The sequence below is a fragment of the Cinclus cinclus genome, chromosome 5, assembly GCF_963662255.1.
Source record: "Cinclus cinclus chromosome 5, bCinCin1.1, whole genome shotgun sequence".
NCBI classification, from domain to species: domain Eukaryota; kingdom Metazoa; phylum Chordata; class Aves; order Passeriformes; family Cinclidae; genus Cinclus; species Cinclus cinclus.
In genome coordinates, this window is record NC_085050.1 from 19,730,098 (window position 1) to 19,752,619 (window position 22,522).

Here is a 22,522-nt window from a genome sequence, read left to right on the forward strand (position 1 = left end):
GAAAATTCAACTAGCAAAAAAAGAAAAAAAAAAAGGCAAAAAAAGGGAAAAATATTGAGGTGGCCAACGTGTTTACTTTGAGCTTTTGAGCAATGATGTAAGCTGTCTCATTTTCTTGGCTATTACACCATTTTATAAAACATATGAGACTATCCTCACCTTTCCTATTAATTTTCAAACCAGTATGATGAAGCCAACTAGAAATCTGCATGCAGAAATCTTCAGTGTAGATCCAGAATGAAAAAGTCTTGGAAAGCATGGATAACTGTGAATCAGACATAGAAGTATCAGACACACAATTTTCATTATATATATCATTCATATTTTAAATTATACATATTTACTTTCAGTAGGTTTAGAGATGCTTCATCTCTAGAAGCAAATACAGAGTCCTATATTTGATACTGAGGTAGGTAAATAGAGGATACCTATATAAAGAGGATTGTTTTATACTACAAATTACATTCCTATTGAATTTAAAGAATCTAAACCTTTCTGCATGAATACTATGAATATGAGAAACAAGGGAAGTTATAAATGTATATACATACAAGAACACATATACATATGTACGTATACAAAGTCTCAGGTTTTATTTCTAGTTCTAAGAGGGGGAATCTCAGCCACAAAATACTTCAACAAGTTCTTTCCTGTTATTGGAAGAATATGACAAGGAACAATTTTTCAAGAATCCTCTGAAAAAACTCAAAAATATACAACAGTGGAGATTTCTGAAGACTGGAGTGTAATTTCCTCTAATTGTATTGACCTTGAAGAGATCTAAAAACTGCTACTTAATTTTTATCTTGGATTTGGTCTGTCAATACATGTCTGTTTTCAAGCAGAAAAAAGAAAAAAGACAGCACTTTTACATGGACGTTTCAACACTTCTGTAAAACTGCTTGACTTTTCTTGATAACCTTATAACCTTCTATGACAATGTGGCCCGAAGTGACTTCAGTAAATCACTCTCCTGGAGAAATTGGCTGCGCATGGCTTGGATGGGTGCACTGTTCACTGGGTAAAAAAACAGACTTTACTCAGGCTTCTCTCAAGTAAAATATGATAACACAAGGTAAAACAATCTCAAGTTCTACCAGGAGAGGCTTAGCTTGTCTAGGAGGAAAAAATTTTTCACTGAAAGGTGGACAGGCATTGGAATAGGCTGCCCATGGAAATGGTACAATCCCCATTCCTGGAAGTGCTGAAGAGGTGCCTGGATGTGGCACTTGAGGATACGCTTTTGTGCTGAACAGGGTAGTCTTTGATTAATGGCTGAATTTGACCTTAGAGATCTTTTATAATCTTAATGATTTTACGATTCTATAAAATCTGGCCAATATAAAATAAAAATATACTGGGAAAAGTAACATTTACTTAATATTCACCTACATCTAATTGCATCTAATTTCAAAATAAAATCTGTTACATTCACATTTAGCAATGAAAGGCTGTTACGTGAATTGTAAAATTTACACTAAAATGTCAGATGTTTATCAAAAGAATTTATTCCTTAGGTTAAAAATAAACACATTTATTATTGAGATGTAAAGCCTTTCAACTCTTTAATGAATAAATAACTGCAAGCATATTTGATGTAAAAAAAGAAAATTAAACTTCCAAATGTGGACCACATATAAATAAGGGTATGAATCCTATAATTACATACTTAGAAGTATGGTCAATAAGGAATGAGATAACCAGCTTCCTTCAAAAATTAGAAAATAGTTCTGACCAAAAAAAACCACCAAAAAGCCCCTTAATTGTGGATATAGCAGGTTTTAAATGTCGATGTCTAAGACTCCAACACAAAGCACATTAATATCAAGCTTTCAGGTTTTAAGCTTTATTGATCTAACATTGAATATAAGACTGCAAATACTTTCCAGAGAAAATGAACTTACAAGTTGACATTTGTTATCTGAGCAATGGATGGAATTCTGTTAAGAAGTTTTCATTTTATGAAAGAACCAAACAGGAAATTTAACCATTTCAGTGGCTGATTATGCTCAGCCTGAAAAATGGAATCCAAACCTCTGAGTTAAGCACTGCATGTGGGAGAATTAGGACTTTCTGAAATTTGCCAGAATTCCTACAAATAAAATATTTGACTACCTTGTAAAAAATACCAAGCATTAGATGCTTGTGAACTATCTTTCTGTAAGGGCTCAAAATTTACTAGACCACAAAAAGAAGACTTATATGAACATAAAACCTAGTTGTCCTTTTATTCACATGCAATCAGAAGTATTTCTTAAATGTGAGTGAAAATCCATGATGGCATCAAATAACATGGAGAAGGGTGTGGTGGTGTATCTTCCCTACCTGCTCCCGTCCCCTGCTTCAGCAAGCTGCAGCCAGAGTGAAAAATTAGGACTAAAATCAGCTGTCTTGGAACCCTGTAAATAGTGGTTTGAAGTGAGACATTTTGATCCTTCCTGGATTCCAGTGGGCTGCATCCAGCAATATCCCACTGTATGGGAGTTTGCCATACTTGGAGCATCACCGAATGACAGTGGAGCCTGGGTTGATATCCATATTCCTTGAGGCTCAATCTTTTGACCACTGAGAAGATACAAAGGCATCTGACATGAGGACTTCACTGAATTTGAGGGGAGTTTTCCCCAACCGTGTCTTGTACATACTCTTTTATGTCTGGGTGTGAGTGTCAATATGCCCCAGCAAATATATTATGAATGTGCTCTCCTAGATTTTTAGGTACTTAAGATTTGTAAACAAGTTAGACCTGTGAGTTGCTGTTGTGCTATAGTAAATTCTATATGAATGTTTGGCTAAATTATTAAACTTAAGTTTTTGATTGAGTGCTGTTAAACTTAAGTGCTGTAAAAACTTTAGAACTAAACTGGTAATGTAGTCTGGGGCTAAGTTTGGCAAAGCAGTCTACTGTGAACCCTAAGATTCAATGGAATGGTCTCTCATATTCCTTTTATCCTGACCCTCTCCTGTCCTTATCCTTTCCCCTATCACATTACCTGTCTCCACTGCCCCATCCTTCACATGGATAATTTTTGGGTTGATTTTGGGTTTAGATTGATTGATAATAGATTTTAGTTTGATCTTTCTCTGTGTCTTTAACCGTCTAGTAAGTAGCAGAACGAAACTTGCCAGCCAACTTTGTCACGCTTTCACTTTTATATTAAATGCATTTGTACTGATGCCTTTGCCAAGGGTTCTTCAAACATTAAAACAAACATTTGCAACAAAGGGTCATTGATAAGTTTTGTCACACAAAACATAAGATTGTCAAAATTAAAGATCTCTTGATATGTTGAGTATTTTTACCAGAGTGAGCGTACAATAGACTTGAAAAATTGTAAACTTTTTCTACAAATAACAGGAATATCTATATCTGTCTTTTTACAAAAATCATTGTTTTGAAAGATGACCATTTCTTCACACTAGAGAAAGCACTCATTTCATTACACAATGATAGATGTGACTTTCACCTCTTACCAATTTAAGTAATATATGTGTGTGTGTGTGTATATATACATATATATATATATATACATATAGTGGTATTAGAAAAGAATCTGCATTTCCTTTAAATGTAAGAAAAGATACGTGAATTTAAAATAATGGAAAGTGACAATTTATTTCAGTACACTGTTCTCTTTTCTTCCCATCTGTCCAAATGAAAGTGCAGTTCTGTCTTTTTTTATTATGCTTCATGCCTTCGTAATCTATTTCATTAATTCAAATTCAGCGTCCATATCTCTGTTTATGTATCTTTCCAGACATGCTTTTTGTTCAAATCAAAACTTTTCATTATGTTTCTGGATTTCTACCATTGTTTATTGTCTGTATAGCTATAACAGTTTAAAAGTTTTGGCATGGTCACTTTTGGGGCATAACATAGACTTTATTTGTCTGTAGTTTTGAAATAGATATCCAATGGTAAAAATAAGGGTGATTTTCCACTTGTAATAGAAGCTGAATTAGGCTGGCAGAGCCTTCATAATCCCTAGAACTTTTCCTTGTGAAAGTTTTAGTCATCAGCCAGTAATAGGGAGGGAGAGTTGGAACACCAATTTTGTGTTTTTTCATGGTAGATTTCACATAGACCAACAAGCTGTTTCAATTCACCTTATAACACATAAAAATTGTTTCACGTAAAAGAAGTAATATTTTAAAACCAGGAACATTTTCTCTTCAGTCTTTTTTCCTATGCTTCTCTGCTTCTTTTTTTTTAATATTTTTAAAATATTTTTTCTATTTTTGTTGTAATTTCTGTCTTTGTTACAGTCATAAAGACATATTCTGTACAAACAAATACTGTGTATAGCATATGCATAGCTATTTATTTTTGTGCAGAAAACACTGTCGACATGACCTGATACCTTGCAGAATTAGAGTGACTATCTTTTTAATTATAATTTTACATTATTGTCTAAAATGTATTCAAGAATATAATATTTTTACTCTTACTGATTTTTATGTTCTAGAAGCATTTTCAGCATGCTCTGTGTAAATGATATGTGATACAAACCTAACCACCAATCTCTTAAGGAAGGATTTTGTGCTGACCATTCTTTCTGAGATATTTTTTTAATGTCAATATCACTTGACTTATAATTAATTTTATTGTTTGCAAATGACCATAGAGAATACTTCTTTGTTCCTACTTTCTTCTATGCTTTATTTCATCAGTTTGGCCAAGTTTTGTTTTCTGTGTTATTGAAGAAAAATATGCTGCACAGAGAAGTATGGTTTTAATGAAGTCTCCTTACAGATGTTTCTGAAAGTATTAATAAATATTCTGGCCTAGGAAGTATTTCTTTCAATATACAAAGAAAATGTAACCAAAACACATATATTCAAATTCTTAGCAAAACAGGCAAAAACGCCCACTCAACTCTCTATTTATTTAGCAATACAAAATGCTATTTATAGAAAAATGCAAATATTCTAGTATTAATCCAGCATACTGCCCCACAAACAATGTGAAAAATTGCTAAATGGAAAGAAAAATGTGAAACATGCAAAAATTAATGGAAGCATTGTGGTGATCATGCAAATATAAACATCATTAATCAGCCTAATTAGAGAAATGTGTTATTTTTAGTTGTACAGAAATATTTCACAGTTTGTTCCCAAACACTCAGGAATCATTTATTGCATACATGATTTGTTCTAAAATGCTGAACATAACTTTCATAAACATGACCTTATGACCTATTGTTTATTTGAGCTCTGGAGAGGTAATGAATTTATTAAATTATTAAACTTTCATTTTGGATCAGTGAATCACAAAATAAAGTGTCTACCAAAAAAGGAAAAGAAGAAAAAAGATCAGCTAATGTCTCTTACTCTTGCAATTAAATATTTGGTACAAAAGTTCATTTCTTTGCTATGTGATTGTATACAAGTAAAAAAGTCAGATATAAATGGAGATGCTGGAACGCTCTATCATGGAATCAACATTTCTTTGGTCAACCTCTTTACAGAGAATCAAAGAATGTAATATAACAGTTGGACAAAATGTAAAAAATAACCATACCTTTTTATTGTGAGTTCAGAGATATCACTTGGTAGGAGAAGAAATGAAGCCTTACTGCTTCAAATGGGAACAAAAATGCAATGATATATAAAACTACATTAAACATTTTTTTTAATAGGAACCAAGAATTCATCACAAATATTCAAACTTTTTTAAAAAATGCTTAAAATCACTCATATATGAGCAGAAAAAAAATATTTCACTCATCTCTATGGTGTTATACAAGTAGACTTTTTATTTTCAAGACAATGTCATATTTTAATCAGATTGGATATTACTGTTTCTGTCTTACAATAATTCTTGCTCACAGTGTCTTCTGATGTCACCTACCCCTGACTTGGACATGATGTGAAAGAATACAAATTATACAACACTGTCTACAGAGAATGCAGGGATATCTAGCAAAGAAATATTTCAGTCCTTCATCGTATAGTCCTGCTTTAAGTGTTTGCAATATTTTTACTCTCTGTAAACAATATTTAGAGAATTACATTTATCTATGTGTGCAGAATGGCCTTTTCAAAGTCTTCCTGTTTTTCAACGGAGCTGAGGGGTTTTGTTCAGTTTGCGGTCTCTCTGCTTTGAACATCAAATCCATTTGACAAATACCTTTACTTTCTCTCCAAAACTGCACGTGTGCTTATGTGGAATGTCTATATATTAGTTAAGTTTTCTATCTTTATTTAAACTTTTATTGTTTTTGCTGATTAATCCTGAGACAGTAAAATTACCCACAAGTTGATCACAAGACCCCGTTTTTCAGGAGTTAAATCTAAGTGTTTTAAATTTCTTGCTGTCATCAGTAATCTTCCCATTTCTTTTTCTTGCAATTTTATCTCAAAGCCTTTATAAATAAATTTAAAAATCTGCCTGAAAAGTAAAAAAAGTGGAGAGAATAGCAAAGCAGTAATATTTTGTGTCCATGATTGAACAAGGAAAGGGGATCTTAAGTATAAATTTTCATGTCACTAAAAATTTGGATGCTGTACATCCTTTCCAGAAATTCTTAATTGAGACAAACTGGACAAAGAGCATACAACTAGAAAGTAATCATCTTTAAGTTTGTTAATATTTCACAGGAAATTTTTACTGACAGCTGAACTGCCTTTTATTTTTTTTATCCTTGGTTTGTTCTGTCACTTCTCTCTCTTATTACCCACCTACATCCCATTTCATTTTCCTATTTCTCTGGCACCTGTCTTACTGTTACTTCACGTTAAAAATGTGTGCTAAGTACCTCAACTGCATATGTTGTGTTTAGGATTAGCAGTTGAAATTTGATTCATTATGCTGTCTTAGATTTGCAATTGTTAAGGCAGCTGTGACCCCTTGGCTTTCCTAGGAAATTCCATGGTTAATCCTGTCATATTCATTATATCATTCAGATTTTTAACTAATTTTCAGATAACATTGTTTAATTTTGTCATGTTTTACAAGGAGTCTAAAGAATTTATGTAGATGTTGAAATTTACCAAAGCTGGAATTTTGAAACAATGTAATTGAAAAAGCTGCAACTCTCTTTCCTGTCCTCAAATGTTTTCTAATTATTTGAACCAAGCAATTAATCGGCTGCAGCAAAGCCATCGGTATAGCAAACCCATCAGTTTGCATCAAATTCTTGGTGTCGTTTCAGAGAAAATAACAGTGGTTACAGAGAAAGGAAGAAGCAGAAATTATTTAGTTAAGAATATTTTGATTTGTTTCTTCTCATAAGCATGTATAACACAGACATCTCATTGAAAACAGAGCAATATTCCAGCGTGCTTTAGGACACTAAGAAATTTTGCTTGATGCAATGGAAAAAGAAACATTATTAATCATGATTACAAACACATGTTAAATCACTTTGACTAAAAGAATGGAGACCTCTGTCAAAAAATCTGAGTATGTAGATCCCTTAACTAAGAAGTAGCTTCATTTCATAGCATCTACATTCACAACATTCCATTAAGTGGCTCAGAAACTTTGTGTCTTTTTTACAGACCTCCTCTATGTGCAAATTTTTATACACAATTCAGTCTGAAGCTGTAATCCTACAATCCTGCACTTCTCTAAAATCTTCATAATATGTTGCCTCTGCTACTAAAGAAGAATTAGATTACACTTCCAAGAATATTCTGGTTAAAATGACATACATATATTCCTTAATGAGCTGTCATTGCACATAAGTAAATTGTGATCAGGAAATAGATATGTATGTCTGCATTCATTTAACAGATGATGATACACTTACATACAATTCTAGATAGATTATTGCAAGCTAAAGGTCTCTATGTGCCAGAAACCTACCATGCTTGAATCAATTATATTTTCATGTTTGCTTGTAAACATATTATTTTTTATTAATAAAAAATACAACTTTCTCATGCTCTTAAACCATATCTTCCTGCAATCCCTACAGGAATCAATATTTCCATTGCGAATGTGTTTTTTTTAAATTTAGTTACAGGGAAAATTTCAGTTTCTTCATGTTTCAAAAGCAGTTGAATAAAATAAGCAGTACCTCAGCTATAAAGGATGAAACCTTCAAATAAAACTGAAATAATTCTGTATATTCAAAGATTGTTTCCACAGTATTGAGAAGAAAAACTATTCAAAAACTGAAAAATTATAACAGGTATTGTTCATTATATTGATGCATTAATGATAAGTTTATCAAAGCATACAGAGTTGTTTTGTTTTGCTTGTTAAAATTTTTCCTTTGATTCATCTTTCTTCTCTGTTTTTCTGCCTCTTTCTAAACTGGCTTTTGATTTACTTGATTTTTTTTTCTGCTGTTCAGACTTGCTAAAGTGCTTTTGTCAACAGTTCAGTGGTTGAGTGAAGCAAAGTGTTAGTTAATAGTGTGAAAGCTTGGTGTGCTGTCAGAAAAGGGCAGGCCATTAACTTGTGAAATTCTGCTTTCAATGTTCCACAGCCCTGGCAGAACAAATCTCACTGATGATTTGCCATTAAAGTTACAAATGGCATATGAATTTATGTCACTTTGTAATTAAGAACCACACTTCTGCCTAGAGCAGTTAAGACGGCAGACTATGAAAGATGGTTTATAACACACATATGCATTAAAAAAAATCAGACAACAAAAACAAAAACAGAGTTTAAAAGGGAAAGAAAAAACACAGCCACACTTAAAAACAGCTGCCTTTCACCAGAAGTAGTAACCATGTCAAAGGGCTGCAATCTTAACTTTACAATCTGACCTTTAAATTATCAGATCAGTCAGTATCTGAGTACAACTGTGTTAATTACTATTACAGTTATATGAACAAGAATAGGATATCTTGAATGCAAAATAATAAACATTGTCTGATTCGAGGTCTGAGAACAAAAGAAAAGTGATAGCTCTGAACTGCAATAGAAAACCCTGAAATGACAGTTTTTAAATTATAGATATTATGTAATGATAAAGTATATTTCATGCTATTTTTCTGTCTTTAAAAGCGACACATCTTTGCATCTGAAACTCTGCAAGCCAGATGATCTCAAGTCTGGTAACTTCAAAACATTTGTGTCACTTGCCATTTATGTCATTACCTGAATTTGACTCCTAACATCTACTAAACAGCTAGAGGGTTATTTGGTACAAATGAACAATGTTCACCTTAAAGCAACTTGCTGTGGACCTGCTGACAATGTGGTTTTCCTTTTTCTGGTCTGCCAAATTTACTCAATTTTTAGTTTCACGATAAAATAAACAAAGGTATGTCAGCCTAAAATCTGAATTTCTACAGTACAGGTTGATTTTGAAATCCTATGCCATGCAGTTCTGACTACAGCCATAATTTTAATTGTCTCTTTTTATTGTTGTTGTCTCTAGATTTGAAAATTCCTAGTATGTCCATCTCCTGCTTAGGAACTATGATTATAGTATTCTATTATAAAGAAAGGTGGGTTAAATTATTCATATTGATCATAATTTATTTTGTAATTTCTCACATTTATTCTTCTTTAAAGCTCCTGCTCCACCTCATGCACCATCTTAAAATGGTACAGTGTATTCTTCAGCATGCACCTATGGCGTTTTTGTGGTACAAGATGGACAATGATTTTTATCAGATTCCTTAGTCTCTCAGAGTACACAAATTCTGTAGGCATTAAAGCAAGTATTAAGCAAGTGTGAGAGTCACACTTATTAATTAACAAATTTAAGGCTTCAACTTGCAAGGAAACCAAATGACAAAACTTCAAGTGAAGGAGACAGATGGGTTTTTTTTCAGTATATACTATGTATGAAAAGGTACAGAACAAATAAGTTGCTGGAATCAGAGGACTTTTGCAATTAAACATTGTGCAAATGCTTTCAAATACATGGACCTGCACAGTTACATAATTTGCAGACAACACTGAACCAATGTCTTAAGACTCATAGCAAGAAAAAAACTTCTCAATGTTGAATATTAAATAAATGGAGAAGACAAGGAATAATTTAAACCTAAAATTCTAGTGAGGATTTTGTTGTCGTTGTTGTTGCTGTTGTTGCTCTTAATAATTAAAAGGACACTCAGTTGTAAACTTTTTCATTGTTAGAAACAATTTCCAAAACATAGTCAATAGTCACTGTCAACTACAAAGTTCATTAACAAACTGTTCTTTAGCATTAAACTGTAGAGCCAGCATAGGAATTCACTTACCAACAGAGTCTTCAGATCGGTACAGCTGGAACTGAGCGTGGCATCATTTTTATGTTACATATGTTACATTTCTTTTTGATGTTTAAAAGAATGGGGGAAAGGGTAAGAATAATACTAAAATGATAGCATGAAAGTTTTTTAAGACATTAGGAATGTATCCTAAATAAAGAAATAAAGAAATATATGAAATACATTTTAAAAACACATATTCAAAATTGTATCCCCTATAGAAGTGTTAGTGTAGGACTGTGAAATATGTGCAGACTGTTCTTGAAGACTTGGGAGAATAAAAATTGCTACTGTAGTTATAGACAACTTTTCAAATCACAAAGTGGTAGCCAGAGAGTCATTCTGGGGGGCTCTTGTAGACCAAGGAGACTGTGAATTTTTTGTACAAGTTTATTTCATCTTTAAGCACTGATCTGACACAATAAATGAGGCATAATTGTAAGCAAATAAGCACCATAAGTTATTTTGAGGAAGATTTGTTTAGATTTTTTTTCATTCATCTATAAAGTGCTTTTTAAAATGGGGAAAAAGGAAATTAGAATAGGACTATAGAGAATAATATGTATGATTGAGGAAGATGCAGGGAGTTGGTGTAGGTACTTTTATTTTGGCATAATGTAACTTTCAAATATTTCTTGTGGTTTTTTTAAATATTAGTGATATATTTTTAAACATCATTATTCCATGTTTGTCACTGTCCCAGATTTGAATCTTATTATCATATCCGCTTATTTGGTTTTTTCGGTGATTTTTTAAGCAAAAGAATCAGATAAGTTTTTGTTTATAGTTTGGTCACAGTTAAGATAAGTCGTATTAACTGAAGGTATTTGCAAAAGAACAAATGAATCAAGGTAAATTTTCCAAAGAAGCTGACTATTATTACATAGGCATAGATTCATGTATGCATTTCTTTTAGTATGAAAAGTTATGAAGTCATCTGGAATGTGGCAATACTGTATGGGGTATTTTTAACAGGCTAAGTCTCTAAGCATAAGTAGAATAACAATGGTTTTGGCTATTTTTTGCTCTTACTTTTATCTAGGCACTAAGAGAAACGAGCAAAGCCAACTAAAATGTACTGTCACATTTTATACTCTCAGTAATTGTTGGTCTGCAGTTGAAAGGGTGTCAATTATTTCAGTTCAGACCAGACCTCACATAAGCAAACAACATTCAGAGAGGTGTTAATGGGACAACATTTATAAATGCATAACTGGTCTCTCACTTTCAGAGTTTTTGGGGTTTTTTTCTGCCTTCTCACTTACTATTTTCAGTCTGTATTGGAAGTGTAATTGTTGAAATATAGATCAAGGCTCATGTTTTAAAAAGCTGGATTAAGATCTGTATTTACTTGGTCATTGTAAGTAAAATAAGAGGCTGAAAGTGGGCAGATTTCACCAGGGAGAATCAAATATTGGAGCACATGGATCCATACAGAGCACAGCACCAGAGAGAAGCTAATCACGACATCATTTCAGTAGACAAAATCAGAATAATGATAGAGCTTTGCATTCTTATATCATCCCTGGGGGAGGGACTAGCAGCACCAAGCTGGTATTAAAATAGGTCCCTGGACTGTGGGAAGGGCAGGGAAAGGGCCCTGGCTGGTGCTGGTGGTGCCTGCAGGACTCTCTCCAGATTTGAGTTTAATGCCTTCAAAAGAACAACTTTTTTTTTTTTTTTTTTTAACCCCATAAGAAAGACACATTCAGTCTTGTAGAATTCTAACTGGCAGTTCAGGTACATAATTTTGGCCACATATGTTACAGTGATACACATTCTATTGAAAAGCAGGACTTCTGCTCACTAACACCATGGTCTGCTGACTGGCGTCACTTATAGATCTACAGATCTTAAGGCAACCAAATTCATTCAATTCAGCTTAAGGTGGTAGAATGTAACACTTTCTGAGTATTCAATGTTCAATTTGAAAATGTATGTCTAAAGGCCAGCTCCAAAAGATTCAGTTGCTACTGTAAGAACTTAGAACTTGTGCAGATATTTTTTTTAAAATTGGCCTAGCAGCCTTTGGCTAGAAGTGTTTCTCCAGTGCACTGTTCTGCCTGTCACTGAATAACTCTGAGTGTCTGTGTTAGTTATTACACTTAACAGTAATTAGGAATACCTCAGTAACAACTTTTACTTATTGAGACAAGGGAAAAAAACCCCAAAATTTTATTCCTTATGTACATGTCAACAGGTGACAACAAAGTGTCTAATACAACCCACTGTGGATGTCGTGTACATATGGTTTATAGCATGTTATCAAGGTATGATACATGAAAAAACTTTTTTAACCTCCAGGTTTTAGAGATAATTTATTCATCCTTTCCAGGAATTACCTTAGCTCTCTTCACATGTGATGTACTTATCCACATCCATCCTGAGCTAAGCTGTTGCTGACTCCTGTTTCCCTTTAAGTTAAAGGTACTATAAATTTCATATATGCAGAATGTGTTGTTTCCTCTAGATTCCAGTTGCATGATGCTGCACCAGAAAAGAGAAAGACAAAAGAGAAAAGACAAATGACTGACCAACTAAAATATTATTTTTTCCCTACTATTACAATTATGTGGGCATAATATTTCCCAATGCAGAGTAAATAATATATTTTCATTCAACTCACAAATAATTGCAAATAGCCATCAAATTTCCCTGCAAATACAGTTTAAAATATATAAATCCTGGGAAAAAAAAACTCACTCCAACTAATTTAAAAGAAAAATAACCTAAATCACTTTGTTCATATTGCTGCAAAATTAGTTCAATAAACTTGAACAGCAGTGTCAATAATGGAGCCAGTTAATTTAAATAAATGTATGTGTATATACTCTGATTACCCTATGTGCTATGGAATTTAAAAGTAAATATATATACTATGAATGTTTTTTCAGTTTATTAATATACATATATAAAATCTGCTTTATATTATTTTTCATGAGACAGAAGCAAGACTCTCATGTTCAAAACTACCTGCAGTATTGTATAATTTTTTTTTTCCTCTCCCTAGAGCAGCTATTTCTGGCAAATGTGCATCTCAGCAATATAATTTCATATACAGACATCATAATTTTCCTTCCAACATTTAGGAAAAACATAAATTAATACAAATGGAAAGATGTCTCTCTTTTGTTGCTTGTCACTATCTAACGCTACACTATAATTCCAAGAATAAAAAATGTAATTCAATAGTACTATATTCAACAGTTGTGCCCTTTTTGTACACTCTAAATTGTAACTCTATATTAGATATACTAAATTTTACTGATCAGCTCAATATTAGAAAATATCTGGAAATATTTATCTAGAAGACAGCTAACTCACTTTCTAAATGAGTAAGTGTAGTGAGTGACTTTAATACATATATGCACATTTATGTTCTGCAATCACACAGATTTCAAACTTGTAAGGGACTTTCAGTTCGGGTAGTTGGGTAAAATTTGATGTCCTACATACAACACTTTTGGGAATCTCTTTAATCAAAGGAGACTCAGGGAAATGAGACACATGGTAAAAAACCTATCAACTGAGTTTCACTTAAAAAACGTATTATTGAATAACATGAAGATAGCCAAGATTTGAGTCTCCTTTCTGATCATTGTTGTGCTGCCATCTCAGTATCATTTATCATTTGAATCGGTTTTTAAGTGCATAACATCTATGCTTTTTGGCAACATCTGGCATTTCAACTAAAAAATCTGGAATTTCAACTGAAGAATTACTGCAGACTGGACCCAGATGGGCAAGGATCAAGTTAAATGGCCTGGAAGCTTGATTTATTTGAACACTTATGTTGTCACCATAATTTCAAAGATACATTGTTGTGTTTCAAAAGACCTGACAGCTTTAGACTGTGGTACAACCAGTCTGCTTTTGATTGGCATTTATTAATCCTAAAGATGGATCTGCAGTCTTGTTTTGTTTTCAAAAAATTGTTGTTTCCTGTTGATTATTTGAGAGAAACTGGGGAAAAAATTATTTTTTTCCCCATGTGTAGCCAACTTTTATTATTTATATTGAAGAGTGTTCAGAATCCTTGCTCTTTATTAGCAGCAAAATGATCAGTGAAGTCAATGTTCTTGAGGAAAGGGATGCCATCCAGAGGGATCTTAACAGGCATGAGAGATGGGCCAAAGTGAGCCAAGTGCAATGTCCTGCACCTGGGTTGAGGCAACCACCAGTATCCACAGACACTGAGTAATGAATGAACTGAGAGCAGCCCTATGGAGAAGCACTTTGGGATATCGGTAGATGAAATACTGTATATGAACCAGCAATGTGAGCTTGTGGCCCAAAAAATCAATTATATCCTGGGTTAAATCAAAAGAAGGGTGACCAGCAGGTCAAGGGAGGCTGTTCTGGCCTTTTATTTCATTTTTGTGAGATCTCACCTGGAATGCTGCTTCCAGCTTTGGTGATCTTAGCATAAGAAAGCCAGACATGCTACAACAGGTCTAAAGGAGGTCCATAAAAACTATCAGAGGGCTGGAAAGATGAAGAAATGTTGAGGGATTTGAGGTTGTCCTGCCTGCAGAAGAAAAGCCTTGGGGAGACCTTATTGAAGCCTTTCAATACTTGTAGGGGGTGTGAGAAACTGGAGAAAATAATTACTGGCTCAAAACACCTGGAGTGTGTGTGAAGGGAGAGCAGCACAAATTCTGTGAAAAGCAGGATGTGCACTGTCCCACACCCCCTGGAGCCTCCAGTGCAGCAGAATTGTTGTCAGTCACTGGCACACCTGAAACTCCACCTGGAGGGACAGGCCTAGGAGACCAAAGAAGATAAAAGCAGTTGCACAAAGACACACATGGTCATGGCCCATCGTTTTGGATTTTATAGGAGCTGAGAAAGTTCTGGAATTCAAGCAATGAATATAAATCTTCCTCTGTACCCTCCTCTCTTTCTTCCTCTCTCTCTCTCTTTTTCTTCTGATTTCCAGTTCCATATATCTGGGTGACTTAAAGTTCGGGGGTGAGAGTTTGCTGAGTCAATGCCTTGTGAAATGCTTTATTTAAATTGCTTTAAAATTTGCCAAGTACCCTTATTTTCTAAAGTTTTCCAGTAAGGTATGTTATTTAACGTCCTGTGAGTATTATCCATTTCTCCCATGAGCTTTCCTCAGAGTATAAAAAAACCTAAGCCCCTTTAAGAAGCTTATTGAGTAAGAGCAGGCCTCATTAAAAGAGGGAAACTTTTCACCAGGGTGTGTAGTGATAAAACAAGGGAAACAGTGCAAACTAAAAAATAAAAAAGAAAAATAGTTTTATTATGCCGGTGGTGAGACACTGGAACATGTGGCCCAGAGAAGTGATTGAGCCCATCCCTGGAAATATTCAAAGTCAGGTTGGATAGGTCTTTGAGCCACCTCATCTAGTGCATGTCCTTGCCTGTGACAGATTTCTCCTAGATGATCTATACAGGTTCCTTCTGATGGGAACCATTCTATGATTTTTATGATTTTTCATACACTGTGACATAAAAAGCAATCCACTGTGACCATTTCTGTTGTTTTGTATGCTGTTCTCATTTATGTACTAGCCTTTCTTAAGCAAGTTTTGGATCCCTTCTCTCACACAGACGTTTTTCAATTTAGTTCTGTCTACTCATCCAAAAGATTGGTGAAACGCTGGCCTAAATAATTTGACATTACAATATCCATTAACTTCCCTATGCCAGCATGTCACTCACATATCCCATTTTTGTAATGCTGACCTTACCTTTTATCAAAGCTTTTTCCTGCATTATGAAAGCTCCAGTAACCTGATAACAAGTAACTAGCTGTGAAATAAAACTGAAACTCTAAGAGCAATTTTAAATGTATTTAACAAATATGGTTCAAGTGTCTTACAGTGAATTGTCATCAAAATTACTAATGTTGCAACATGGGTGTAAGTACAGCGAGCTCTCCATCAAGTCTCAGATGATACACTGGTACAGGCTCCTCAGGGAAGTGGTCACAGAGCCTGACAATGTTCAAGAGCATTTTGGACAGTGCTCTCACACACGGTGTAACTCGGGAGTTGTGGTCTGGGAGTTGGGCTGGGTGATCCTTGTGACTCCCTTCCAACTCACTTACTCTGTGATTCTGTGAAGTCAGAGATTTGTAGCGTTCAATCTTGGAAGAACAAACAACTTATTTGTTGAACTTAAATGTCACTATTCCTCAACTCCACTTATGTTACAAACACAAAGATAACTATGGACTTGATCTCAGGGGTAGTGAAACTACAAGCCATTTTTTCTTTATAAGCATGTTCCAATCATTAATAATACTTGCTGTTATCAGCATTTCTTTTTGCTTTATTTCTTACTTTAATTGTCAAATTTCATTTTTTTGTTTTTGGTGTTACAAATCTTCCTGTTTAAGTGGGTGATCTCTCTACCCATGATGACTTTTATACTGTAATTGGGTCAACTCACCTTTTCTTCTTCACTTGGCTTCTTAGGATTACCTACAAAGAATTCATAGATTTCCTTTTTTCCTGTGTAAATGTTTTTTCTAGCTCTTACATTATTTTAATTTTGGCAGGGTTTTTTTACTACACTGTTTTCTAAGTGTCTGTCTCCTTGTAAAAAGACAATAACAAAATTGAATAAAATATTCCAGCATGACTATAACCAGGTTTACATGTCATGCTCTCATTCTTTTTTTCTTGATCTATTATTGAAGTCCAACATTATAGTTCTGTTATTGATTTTGACTTCTTAAGAAATGTGTTGAAATTCCACTTCTTCTTTAAAAATAATGTAGCTGTTGTCTAAATTTTTGTGCATGTATACATGCAATCGTGTGCACTGAGACATTTGAAGGGTGAGAGAATAATGTTGAAATTGCTTTTGACAGAATATCTATTTTATTTGAAAATATCCCTCACCAAGCATCCATAATGTATTCTGTAATTGCCTTTTACATGCTGGTTTCCACTTTAGCAGCTGGAGTCAGTTAATATCTCCCTTTTTATTTCATTTGTTATTAAAGCAGTGCCCTAAGATTAATTATTACTGCTTCTTTCTTCCGAAGTCATGATGCACTGTGTGCAAAAGCTCTTATTTTTTGTTTCAGTTGATCTTTTCAGAATTCTCAGGAGAATTTTGTCAACTTTTACAAATGACACAGATGTGACTTATAGTTTAAGCCCATCACGAGCTATTTTGTTTGAGGTTTAGCAATGATATGTTTGTGAGAATGCAAAGCATTTGAAAAGATTCAAAAAAGTGGAAGAGCTGCAGGCTTTCCACTTTGTTTTTTCTGTGCTGCTTTCTGTTTGTGATTGTGTGTTTGTATCCTAGGAAACCACTGAAGGTGGAAATTGTGAACTAAGAACCCATGATTATATCAAACATTAAAAAGATTTCAGATTTGAAAAGTTTGTTAGAGACTTAGGTAATGCCAGTTTCATTTTTGCATGAAAATAATATAATTCTGAAGGCTGTGCAGAAAGATTATATAAATAAGTGAGCCAAAGTACTGAAAAATATAAATAAATGAATTATGCCTTTGTCAAAATATTTAGAACAAAGTTTCATTCAATGAAGTTCCTTTAGAGATCCAGGGCATGATTCTCATTGTCTTTTTTTGCTGTTTTAGTAACATATCAGTAAACCTTGGATTGTGAGTCCCAGTGAGTGTATGTAAAGGGAGAATATCTAGAATTTGTAAAAATAGGATTTGATATGAATTAATAAAAGTAATTTCCAGGTAACTTGAACTGATTACTATATTTTAACACTCAAACTTATGGTCCTAATATGTGAAAGGTATTTAACTACTGCATGTGAATCACATTCAGAATAACAAAGCATAGGAAACTAAATAAGGCACTTCAGTAATTATATGATTTGACTCTTGCTACAAAGAGGGGATACTGTACCCTACTGATAGAATCATGAGCACAGTATGACAGTGTCTCATTACATCAACACAATTTAACATTATATAAAACCCCACAGAGCAGAAATAATATGATGGAGAGGGAACGAGAAGGATGAACATCAAATATTTTCCACTTTAAAAGGAGATATTGAGGTACAACACAATTAGTATTTTCTTAACCCATGTACAAAGTGCAGAGAGATCTACAGATAAAAATTCTATGTACAACTCTGAGCATTATTTTGCTGTTATTATTTTTAATTTTTTATTAACAAGCACAGAAAAGTAATTTAACATTACAGATAGGTCACAACAAAACTTGCCAGGTCAAATTGTTTGTAAAGAGCTTGCACGAAAAATATTTAGTAAGGCTGTATATGACATGAAAGGGATTCAGAGAAAGTAAATACATCCATTTTATTGTAACCACATAAAATATCATTGTAAACTTATCTCTGCATTTTAATTAGAGTCCCAAGCATAGGTTTGATAACATTTATAAGACATATAATATTGAATCATAGAAGATTACTAAAGGTGATATTTGGAGTGTAGAGACAGCTGAAATAATTGAGTTAAGGGTATTGCCAGATATTGCCATCAGCAAAAGACATGGCTCTACTCATCTCTGGCTCTTATCAACAGAAATGGTTGACTCTCAAAGGAGTATATTGTTCAAGTTAAAGTGTACATCCTCTTTTGGGTATAGCAAATGATTCTTCGGCATCTCCTCTAAATATGATGATTCAAATTCTATGGCCCATGCAACATTTGAGTGTGTGCATAATGTGTATGCATGTATGTTTAATGTGGGTCTTCATATTGTTAGCTATGTTTGTGGAAAAGAATGGTGAAACCAGCTCTTCATGTCAGAGAAATTAAAAAAAGAAATTCCTTAAAAGAAAATAAAAATAATTCCTTTCTCCCTTTCTCCAAAACAAAGTTATGAAGCAGCCTTCTAGAAAATTAACAACTGAACAACTGCTTTGGTGAAAACTAGAAGAGCATGTTTATTTTTTTCCAAAGAAAAATATTTATTTTGCTTATCATTTATGTATGCCTTCAGTTAAGCTATGGTTTCATTCAGATACCATATTATAATTTTTAAATATTTAATAAAATAAGGGAAAAAACTAAGGGCTGGGGTTCTTTTCCTGTCCATCTTTGTAGCACTAGAGAGCAACATCATGGATTTTAAGGTGCTTTTAAAAAACTCATGAAGTCAGAGGAAGTTGCAGGTTTGAGGCTATCTGAAATCTAAACACCTCTTATTTTGCTAGCATAGTATTTGTTTTAAAAGACATTAGAACTGCTAATTCTACAGCATGTAGAATTACTTTCTAAGTAATTTTCTTACTTTCTAAGAACTGTCATCCTTCTTAAGTTTCTTCTAAGCATAAGAGTGTTCAATCTTCTGGGCATAAGGTTTTCAATTTTGAGAATTTATGAAAATGTTATGCTATTCTGAGGTGTTAATTTTGTTAGAGAGGGATTGAAAGCTATATTTTTCATCTTTCACTTTACTGATTCTAATCTTTAGCCCAAGGTCAAACATGCAAGCTTATGTCTTCGTTATTTTTACAGTAGAGCTTGATTTAATTTGTGAAACTGAATTTCTGCGTCTCTGTTGAACAGAAGATAGTCTCATTTTTGAAAACTCATCAGTAGCCACGGATTTCTCATAATGTTTCATAGACAGCAGATTCCTCTTCCCTGGACACTGCAAAGTATTGTACTTAAACACTGTATTTGGTGCTGCAGTTTAACTACCTCACTGAAGAGTAGTCTTAAGCATACATGTAAACATAATCTTATCCCCACATCACTGTAACCTTCATCACTGTCTAACACTCACGCAAATTGGTCTTTGGGGAATTCTGAGCATCAGTACTTAAAGTTTTCCGTGTTTGAACTCTTTTCCTGTCTAGGGCAGGAAAGAAAACTATCCAAGGGCTTAATTCTTTTGTTTCATCCACCTCAATTCTACAAATCCATTTTTTGTGTTGAATGCAGCATATTGGATTGATGATAATCTCATATTACATCCATAGGCTTTGACAGTTCAATTGTTAGGTACATTTTTTATTGTGGATACTAAGATAGAATGCTCTTTTTTTTTGTTTGTTTGATTGGTTGGGGTTTTTTTGTTTGTTTTGTTGTTGTTGTTGTTGTTTGTTTACATGCAATCTGATTCCTTGGGAATCAGATAGAGGAGAAATAAGTGTATAAATTGATAGGTAGTACATTCTCTTTTTTCTTGAGAAAAAAGGACTAAACTGTTTCTTAATAAGGCTTCTTTAATGCTCAGCAGTAATACAGCTCTGTTGCCTCTTCAGGTAACTCTCAAGCTATTTGCGTCCAAGTTGGGAACTAACTATTGGAGAAAGCAATTTGTAATTGAGAACTAGTTCAGTGATAAGGGAACTGGGTTAATTCTATTTGGTGAGAATAACTTCAAGAACTACAGCAAAAAATCTTTCCAGGTCTTCAAGTTCTGAAGCAGTCTGAGAAACCATTTGTACCAATAAAGGAGCAGGTGATGGAAAGTTACAATATATTGATGTAGGCTACAAAAACTGATAGTAATGAAATAAAGCAATCCATTTAAAAATCTTAAAAATTATTGCCATTAAGTAATAGGTCAGAATTGAATCTACATGCAAAAACATTAAAACAAAGAAAACTCTTTAGTCTGTTGGCAAAGATGTCATATCACATATTATTGGTTCATTTCTTTTATTCCCTTCCCTGCCACCTCTTACACGGGTTGTGGGGATTTTCTTCTGCTTTTATATTTTTTAGCATAAATAAATCACTTTATTTAACCTTTTAAGGTTTTAAAGCTGTTCTCTTAACACCTTTCTTACATTATCCTTTAATAAGATACAATTTAAAATTTGGTTTGCATGTCCTACCTATCACAGTCTTCTGGAGGCCTAGTTAGAGATTAGATTTCTTTAGCTTTTTATTCAGTTGATAAAGTTTCAATTTGAGAAAAATGAAAATAATAAATTTTAAAATATGATGTGGAACATATTTTCTAATTTCTATTTTAAGTTTTGCACCAAAGAAAGTCTTTCTGCTATGAGCCCTGCACTACAACACCTAAGATTTTGAAATTCAACATTACAAATTGCTATTGATACTAATTTTTAATCTTCAATCTCCTATGTTTCTTTTTTAATGCCTTCAACTTCCTTTTGACTATTCCCATCCATCCCAACTACCTATAAACAAGTCTATAAAGGGAAATTCATGCTTATGTCAAGGAGATGACGCTTATTGATGCAATTTATGGGATACTGTGTCTTACAAGCAGAACCACACACAACACACTCTGACTAGAGGAGCCTGTGTTTTCTTTTATGTACTTGCATAACTCCCAAGACTTCTGGTCTAGAAGGATAAAGGGTCCTTCTTTGTTTTGCTTAAAATTCTGCATCTTTTGGAAGGATTTTATTCCTGGCTTTTTTTTGGCTCATCATATGGCCCATTTATCTTCCTTTTCTGATCTCTCTCTTTTTCTCATGTTACCCCTACCTGCTGTTTTTTAGTCAACTGATTCCTTTCCTTATTCCCTAATATATGCTTATTTCCCTGAAATACAACACACAGCTTTGCATGTTACTGCACTGTTTCAAATATCCTAATTTCTCTTCTTTAGTGAAATTTTCTTGCCCCGTTGTCCTGGTTTCAATTGAGACAGAATCCATTTTCTTCTTAGGAGCTGGTACAGGGCTGCGTTTTGCATTTAGTATGAGAATAATGCTTATAACGCACTGCTGGTTTAGTTGTTGCTAAATAAAACTTACTCTAAGTCGAGGGCTTTCAGTGTCTCATGCTCTGCTGGTGAGGAGGTGCACAAAATCTGTGAGGAACCATGACCAGGACAAATAACCTGAACTGACCAAAGAGATATTCCAGAACATAGAATGCCACTCCCAGTGCACAGTTACCCAGAAGTGGACCAGTCACTGACTGGGGATAGACTGGGAATTGGTCAGTGAGTGGTGATTAGTTCTAAAGTACATGACTTTTTTCTCTTAGTTTTTAACTCCCTTCCTTCCTTTCCTTTTTATTAAGATTGTTACAATTATTATCATTAGTAGTTGTAGCAATCAAATTATTTTTACTGCTAGTACTATCATTAACAATGCCATTACTATTATGAAAAATATACTAGCTATTTTTATTATCGCTGTTGTTATTAATAATTGTTTATTATTTATTATTATTTATTATTATTTAATTGTTGCAATTATTGCATTGTTCTTATCTCAATGGAAAAGTTCCTTTTCTTTTATTTCCTGATTATCCTCCACATCCCACTGAGGCACATGAGAGGGGAAGTAAATGAGCAGCTTCATGGCTTTTAGTTGTCAGTGGAGCAACTATACCAAGTTCAACTTAACTGATAGTCACATCCTTTTCTATAGAAGAACTTTCATTATTATGTAATCAAAGCTTTCTCATGAAGCCTTTAGA